Source organism: Triticum aestivum, chromosome 3B, assembly GCF_018294505.1.
Source record: "Triticum aestivum cultivar Chinese Spring chromosome 3B, IWGSC CS RefSeq v2.1, whole genome shotgun sequence".
NCBI lineage: Eukaryota > Viridiplantae > Streptophyta > Magnoliopsida > Poales > Poaceae > Triticum > Triticum aestivum.
The window spans coordinates 797,480,507-797,489,432 of NC_057801.1; positions in this window are offsets into that span (position 1 = coordinate 797,480,507).

Below are 8,926 nucleotides of genomic sequence, written 5' to 3' on the forward strand. Positions count from 1 at the left end.
TTAGAGCCGCCACGCATCCGGTCAATTTTTGTATTTGCTTGAGGTCTTTTGGGATATCCAATTGCGACAGAGCTCGGATCTTGGCCGGGTTTGCTTCGATTCCTCTACCGGATACAATGAAGCCCAAGAGCTTTCCGGCTGGCACGCCGAAAACGCATTTTTCTGGGTTGAGCTTAATGTCATATGCGCGGAGATTGTCGAACGTGAGCCTCAAGTCGTCTACTAAAGTTTCGACATGTTTGGATTTGATGACCACGTCATCTACGTATGCTTCAACTGTTTTGCCGATCTGGTTGGCCAGACATGTCTGAATCATGCGCTGATATGTTGCGCCGGCGTTTTTGAGCCCGAAGGGCATCGTGTTGAAGCAGAATGGGCCGTACGGGGTGATGAATGCCGTTGCGGCTTGGTCTGATTCTGCCATCTTGATTTGGTGGTAGCCAGAGTATGCGTCGAGGAAACACAATGAACCGTGTCCTGCAGTGGCGTCGATGATTTGATCAATTCGGGGGAGCGGGAAAGGATCCTTTGGGCAGGCCTTATTTAGGTCTTTGAAATCGACACATAGGCGCCAGGATTTGTCCTTCTTTGGTACCATCACCAGGTTTGCTAGCCAGTCCGGATGTTTTATATCTCTGATGAATCCGGCTTCCAGTAGTTTTGCTAGCTCTTCTCCCATGGCTTGTCTCTTGGGCTCGGAGAAACGCCGTAGAGTCTGCTTAACGGGTTTAAACCCCTTTACGATGTTCAGGCTGTGCTCAGCCAGCCTGCGTGGGATTCCTGGCATGTCTGAAGGGTGCCAGGCAAAAATGTCCCAATTTTCTCGCAGGAATTCTCTGAGTGCGGCATCTACATCGGGGTTTAGTTGTGCCCCGATGGATGCCGTTTTTGTGGGGTCCGTTGGATGGACTTGGAATTTGACTATTTCGTCCGCTGGTTTGAAGGAGGTGGACTTGGATCTCATATCTAGTATCACATCGTCCCTGTCCACCGTGGAGCGCAGCGTAGTTAGTTCCTCGGCCGCTAGGGCTTCGGATAATGCCTCCAGGGCCAGTGCGGCTGTCTTATTTTCGGTGCGGAGCGCTGTGTCCGGATCACTTGTAAGAGTGATGATTCCGTTGGGTCCGGGCATTTTGAGCTTCATGTACCCATAATGGGGTATGGCTTGGAAAATTGTAAATGCTTCTCGCCCTAGCAGAGCTTGGTATCCGCTGCTGAACGGGGCCACTTGAAATGTGACCTCCTCGGATCTGTAATTATCCGGCGTGCCAAACACCACATCCAGTGTGATTTTTCCTGAATAGCACGCTTCCCAGCTTGGTATTATTCCTCTGAAGGTTGTGTTGCTTCGCTCAATGCGACTCCAGTCTATTTCCATTTTTCGCAGGGTTTCCTCATAGATGAGGTTAAGTCCGCTACCGCCATCCATGAGTACCTTTGTAAGTCAGAAGCCGTCCACTATCGGACTGAGGACCAGTGCGGCTGGTGCTCGGGCTGTCCAGAATTTAGGTTCGTCACTGGCATTAAAAGTAATAGCCGTGTCACTCCCTGGGTTTATTGTTGCTACTTGGCAGACTTCGGCAAGATTGTGGAGGGTTCGTTTCCTCGCGTTGTTTGATGCGAAGGTCTCGAAGACTGTCGACACCGTACTGGCGTTTCTGGGGTGGTGTTCTTCGGATTCTGGAGTTAGAAGCTCCTCGCCACTTCTGGCCACCTGCCGGAGTATCCAACATGCTCTAAGGCTGTGAGTTGGTGTGACTTCCCCTGAACTATGAATTTTACAGGGTCCATTGAGCCATCCCTCCAGTACGGTCCCATACCCTGTAGAGGGTTTTTGTTTTTTGATGTTTGGCTCAGGTGCCTGGCGATAATGCGCCCTTTTGTTTCGGACTCGTGTTGAATTCAGGGCCGGATTGTCCCAGAATTTATCTTTGGTTTTCCGAACGCTTTCTGTCGCCCAGTACTTTCGTACTATGGATGTCAAGTCAGCAAAGGGTGTAATTTCGCGGCGACTTATGGCGTTGAGGATTCCGATGTCCGTGCAGTTGTTACAGAAGAATGAAACTGCTTCTTCCTCACGGCAGTCCCTTATCCTGTTCATGACCAGGAGGAATCTGGCCCAATAGTGGTGTACTGTTTCCCCGGGCGCTTGCCGTATTTGGGATAAATCCCGTATAGTTGGGTGGGCGGGTGGATTTAAATCCGGAGCCCTGTCTGATAAAAGATTCAGGGGCCAAGAGGTTTCCGAATTCGGAGGCTTGCTTTCTTGGACATTATTCAATGAATCAGGCTTGCTGCCTGACTTTAGGTTCAGGACTTGGGCAACATCCTCCCCTCCGCGGGTATCCGGCTTGGAGGGGTCGGGAATCCGGACACATCTGATCCTTAGAGCAGGCGAAGATGCGCCGCATTGTTCTTCCACCACTTCAACATGGTGGGTGACCAGGGGAGAGTCGATCTCTCTCTAGTCGGGTTTAAGCCCGATCTGGCCGTAATCTGTGGCGACTCCCAGGGCGGCAATGCGATCCAGGTGCTCGTTCAAGGGAGAGAGCTCCGTTGGATCTAACTGCTCGGCGAGTTCCGAGCTGATGTGAAGATTGCTTTCGATAGCCTGAGAGGTCATCGTTGGTGCGACGGCCGAACAAGCGGTCATCAAGAACCTGCCTAGCCGAAGAGTTTGACCGACAGCCAAAGCTCCTTTAGCGACAGCGCCGTCTTTAAAGACGGGGTGCGGCATCCCTCCTGAAGGTGACGACACAGAGGAACTCTCAATGAAAGCACCAATGTCGGTGTCAAAACCGGCGGATCTCGGGTAGGGGGTCCCGAACTGTGCGTCTAGGCGGATGGTAACAGGAGACAAGGGACACGATGTTTTTACCCAGGTTCGGGCCCTCTCGGTGGAGGTAAAACCCTACTCCTGCTTGATTGATATTGATGGTATGGGTATTACAAGAGTTGGTCTACCGCGAGATCAGAGAGGCTAAACCCTAGAAGCTAGCCTATGGTATGATTGTTGTTCGTCCTACGGACTAAAACTCTCCGGTTTATATAGACACCGGAGAGGGCTAGGGTTACACAGAGTCGGTTACAATGGGAGAAGATCTTCATATCGTATCGCCAAGCTTGCCTTCCACGCCAAGGAAAGTCCCTATCCGGACACGGGACGAAGTCTTCAATCTTGTATCTTCATAGTCCAGGAGTCCGGCCAAAGGTCATAGTCCGGCCATCCGGACACCCCCTAATCCAGGACTCCCTCGGCAGGGTAGCTTCAGGGGAAGCTTCGACAGGTCGTTTGCTGCGATCTGCTGCTTCTCGTTCCTCTAGCCCCATTACCCTCTCGTGCAGCGCCTGCAGTTGGCCCTGCCCCAGTTTCTTCCTCCTCTCGTGGGTTTTGTAACCCCTTGTGTCCGGAAAACCAACCTTCCACGGAATGGAGCCTGGCGTGCCTCGTGTCCGTCCAGGGTGCTCAGGATTCCCAAGGGCCATTGTGAGCTCGTCCTTCTCCCTGTTTGGAATGAACGTCCCTCGCTGCGCTGCATCGATATAGTGTCGAAGGTTCTTGACTGGTATTTGCAGTTGCTCGTCTGTCCAATGGCACTTCCATGTTACAGGGTCCAAGGTTCCGCCAGCCCCGAAGAACCAAGTCCGGCAACGGTCTGGCCAGTACGTTGTCTCTGGTTCGATCCCTTTTTCAAGCAGATCATGCTCAGCCTTGGACCACTTAGGCCGGGCTTTGAGGTAGCCACCTGACCCCGTGCGATGGTGAAGCTTCTTCTTCGCAGCATTTTTCTTGTTTGTCGCCGACATCTTCTTACTCTTTTCCGATGTCTTGTGGGCCACAAATGCGGGCCAGTGATCTTTGATCTTCTCATATTTGCCGATGAATTCTGGTGTCTTTTTTTTCGACAAACTGGTTCAACTCTTTCCTCCACCTCCTCATTAGGGTTGCCATCTTCTTAAGAGCACAAGACTTGATTAATTACTCTTGAACTGGCTTCTCCGGATCCTCCTCTGGCGGTAGGGTGAAATTTGCCTTCAGCTGAGTCCAAAGATCTTCTTTCTGCATATCATTGACATAAGACATGTCAGGGTCTTTCTCCTTAGGCTTATACCATTGCTGGATGCTGATTGGGATCTTGTCCCTAACAAGAACCCCGCAATGAGCATAAAATGCCTTCCTTGTCCGGATGGTTCAATCGGTTCGCCGTCGGGTGCGATTTCTATGATCTCAAACTTTTCATCCGAGCTCAACTTTTTCTTTGGGCCTCGTCTCCTTACCGAAGTTATGCTCGATCCGGAGGGCTAGAAATTATAAGGAAGAAAGACGAGAGTAATTAATATGTGTACATATACCAAAACAATGGAAGCATCAATTAACTAGTCAGCACGGGCTTAACTAATATATATATATACTTGGGCGGACTCGGTTCGGTCACCGGAGCAGTCAGCACGGTCTCCTTCTTGTACCTCCATTGTGTCATCGGAGCCATCATGAACATAGTACTCTTCTTGTACCGGCATTAATGGGCCAAAGCCATCATGAACATAAGCCTCTTCTTCACCCAGTTCTTCCAGCTGACCATCGGTGTCGAGGAGAAATGATGCAACTTCATCACTTCCATTTGCGATTATGTCCCCCAACATTGCTTCTGTTTCTTCGTCTCGGGAGTGCTCCATAGTTTCTGCAAATATTTACAACATGTCAATTATTATTCAAACATGGTACAGATGGATATATATCCCTGTTCAAGAATTAATCCGATTAACCAGTTAACTTGCCGATTAATCCCTACTCATAGGGTCACCGAGTAGCCGAAAAACTGATAAATCATCCGATTAATTGATTAAATGGCCGATTAACTTGCCCATTAGCCCATTAATCCCCTACTCGCCAGCCAACCGAGCAGCTATCAGTTAACGATTTCCTCAACAATGATATATATATATATATATATATATATATATATATATATATATATATATATATAGGCTTGCTAAAATGAACCTGAGCGCATTATGATTAGCGTACGCTCCGGCCGCGCGCCTAATTAGCCTGGCCAGACCAGCACCTGGTCTGCGCGCCACCCACCCCGTACCAACAAAATCCATCGTAACGGTATTACTACCAATTGACTCTGTACCAAACGGTAACACTGTTACCATCAAGAAATTAAAATTACCATTCATTTGTAGCTTGTACTCTCGCATCCTACGACTCAAAATAATACGTGAACAACTAAATGTATGGTTTTCCTCTTTTACTAGATTATATCATAACAATTACCATATACTCTAGTGCATCAAAGAAACTATTAAAAAAATCAACAGAGAAACACCCAAATTACTAGAACGATTACTATAGTAAATTGAACCAAACAACACCTTTTTTATTGGCTTAGCGTTACCACGTGTGCATACTACTTTACGACTAGAGGAGTGATGCGTGGCAGTCAGTAACGAAACTTAGTTTCATTACTACATATGATATTGTCTGTTACCGTATTAACATGATTATCGTTTAGAGGTAGAACAAGGGGCCAAGGTGCGGGGCAGCCGGTAACAAAAATTTATTCTGTTATACTATGTACTGTATGACCCATTACTTTACCATTGAGGCTGAGATGCGAGGCAGGGCAATCAGTAACGAGAAGTGATGTTGTTACTATATGTTCCCTTGTTATTACCATCATTATATAGAGTGCCTAACCAGGCCAATGACGTGCCAAACACGATTTTGGAGACCAATCTGCTAGTAATATGTTACGATGTGTGCCCATATTTTTACGATCAAAATTACCACATGAGTGTGTAGTAAATGGTTTACTACAAGAAAATCACAGGTTCTAATAACAAATGGATGGACGAGGTGGTTAGCACACATGCGTCGTAAAATGCTTACTATAGAAGACACACATTTTACTATCAAGTGGAGGGACAAGGTGATTAGCACGAACAGATAAGCGTAGGGCCGGTCGGTAGGGTGGCGCCTGGTCTGGCCGGAGCGCAGAATAAGGAACTTTGCGCTCCCGCTCACAATAGCGCTGCCGTATATATATATATATATATATATATATATATATATATATATATATATATATATATATATATATATATATATATATATATATATATTAGTGGCAAACGTAGAACTAGGTAGTTAATCACAATAAGGAATCATGTTAGTGGCCTCGATGTTTGGGGTCGCCTCGACACAACGCTTCAAGGGTTTGGGGCGACGACAACGCTCTTTTAACTTGGTAAATTTGGGTGGCCTCGAGAGAGTTAATTTGTCGGGTAGGGGCGCGGTGGGAGGGGTTAGGAGACCAACATCGTTTTCTCTCTAGGGTTTGGGTGTCCTCGAGAGTTTTGGTTGAGCGAGAGGGCCGAGGGGGGGGTGCTGCCATTGTATAAGTTATCACGGTCGAGAGGGGGTATATATATCGACCGCCCCTCATGTCGAAGTTATCTCTAGGGGGTTATATCGACAACGACGCGACATACATATACATGGGAAAATAATGTTATCGGGGAGGGGGTATCGGTACCCCCCCCCTCGTGTTGAAGTTTCTTCTTTCTCCTCTATTCCTTTCTTCTTCTACTACTCTTCTTTTTCTTCTTCTCCCTCGAGAAAGGAAAATAAGGAAAAGGAAGAAAAGAGGAAGAAGGAAGAAGGAAGAAGAAGAAGAAAAAAAAGAGGAGAAGAAGAAAGGAATAGAGGAGAAGAAGAAAAATAGAAAATTTCTATTTTTTCTTCTTCTCCTCTATTCCTTTCTTCTTCTCCTCTTCTTTTTCTTCTTTTTTCTTCTTCTTATTTATTTCTCCTCTTCTTCCTCCCCTCTTCTTCTCCTTTCTTCCTCTTCTTATTTTTCTTTTTCCTCTCATTATTTTTCTTCCTCTTCCTTTCCTAGCTACATATATAAAATTTTACTAAAAATTAAACTAACCTAAAATGTACTAAATCAGAGAACATATATAGATAAAACTTTTCTAAAAATCTAACTTTTGCATATATGTATACTTTAAAACATCATTACAATTGAAAAAATACATACATACATAAAAAAATGTAAAAAATACATACATACATATATGAACAAACATAAATAAATAAATATATATATCTAAAAAGTACATACATACATATATGAATCTAAAAACATATAAAAATAGCATAAAAAATAGCATGGCGGCGGCGGGGCCGCAGAGGCGCGGTGCTCACAGAGGGAGGAGCACGCGGCGGGCAGCGTCGGGGCGAGCAGGGGCACGGGGAGTGGCGCGGCGACGGCGTCGGGGCAGGAGCGGCACGCAGCCGGGCAGGGGCGGCGCGCGGGGCAGGGCGGTGCGCGGCGATGGCGACGGGCGAGGGCGCGGGCGACGGCGAGGGCGCGGTCGGCGAGGACGACGGGCGCGGGCGACGGCGACGGCGACGGTGGGGGCGGCGGGTGGCGTCGGGGCAGTTTGGCGGCGACGATGTGCTCGGCGTCGTCGGGGGGCAACTGTGGTGATGAACTCTGCAAAACTGCTAAATGCTGCTTATATAGCAAAGCCTTTAGTCCCGGTTGGTGGCACCAACCAGGACTAATGCCCCCTTTAGTCCCGGTTGGTGCCACCAACCAGGACCAAAGGCCTCTTTTTCGGCAGCCCAAAGGGCGGGAAGCGGCGGCCTTTGGTACCGGTTGGTGCCACCAACCGGGACCAATGCTCCCCCTTTAGTCCCGGTTGGTGCCACCAACCGGGACCAAAGGCCCCTGTGCTGCCCGCGTCGGGGCCAAAGTTTAGTCCCACCTCGCTAGTTGAGAGGGGCGCGCAGTGGTTTATAAGCCCCACTACCGCACCTCTCTCGAGCTCCTCTCCACCACAGGCTTTCGGGCCTACTTGCTATTGCTTTGCCTGATGGGCCTTCTGGGCCTACTGCGGGCCTGAATCCTGGCCCATACTAGGGTTTCTAGTCGTATTCAGGCCGTGGGGGCCAAGTAGGAGGCATTTTTTGGTTTTTTTTTGTTTTCTATACTTATTATTGCTATTTTTAATTTTTTTCTAGTTTTTTTGTTTTGTTTTCTGCATTATTTTTTTTCTCGCTTTATTTTTTAATTCTTTTTGCTTTTAGTTTTAGAAAAATTATAAACTTTCTGTTAGTGCTATTAGTTTTCAAATTTGAAAACGCTTTTTTTGTTTTTTTGTTTTCTTTCTTGCTTTATTTATTTTATTTTATTTCTACTTACAATAAAATACTTATTGTTGCTATTTTTAATTATTTTCCAATTTTTTTGTTTTGTTTTCTGCATTATTTATTTTATTTTGTTTTTGCTCTATTTTTTTAATTCTTTTTTGCTTTTAGTTTTAGAAAAATTATAAACTTTCTGTTAGTGCCATTAGTTTTCAAATTTGAAAACACTTTTTTTGTTTTTTTTTGTTTTCTTTCTTGCTTTATTTATTTTATTTTGTTTCTACTTACAACAAAATACTTATTGTTGCTATTTTTAATTATTACGAGGGCCGAACCATAAGACATTAAAGCATTTAGAATGAACTCTGAAAAAGTTGAAAGTTGGCATGGTATCATAAATTCACCCACATAGCATGTGCTTGTACAAAACGGATAATGGTATCATACTCGTCTGTTACAAAGTTGGCTCATCACAAACAGTGTTGTCACCTCTGAGACGTGCTTCTAACCAACTGCTGAAAGTCCTGATGTGTTCACATGTAATCCAGTCGTCGCACTGCTCCGGGCATTTGGAGCGCAGACTGTTCTTGTGTTCATCGACATACGGGGTCACCAAGGTAGAGTTCTGTAGAACTGTGTAGTGTGCTTGAGACCAAGAATATCCGTCCCTGCATATTATTGAGTCCCTTCCAAGCGTGCCTTTTCCAGTCAGTCTCCCCTCATACCGCGATTGAGGGAGACCTATATTCTTAAGGCCAG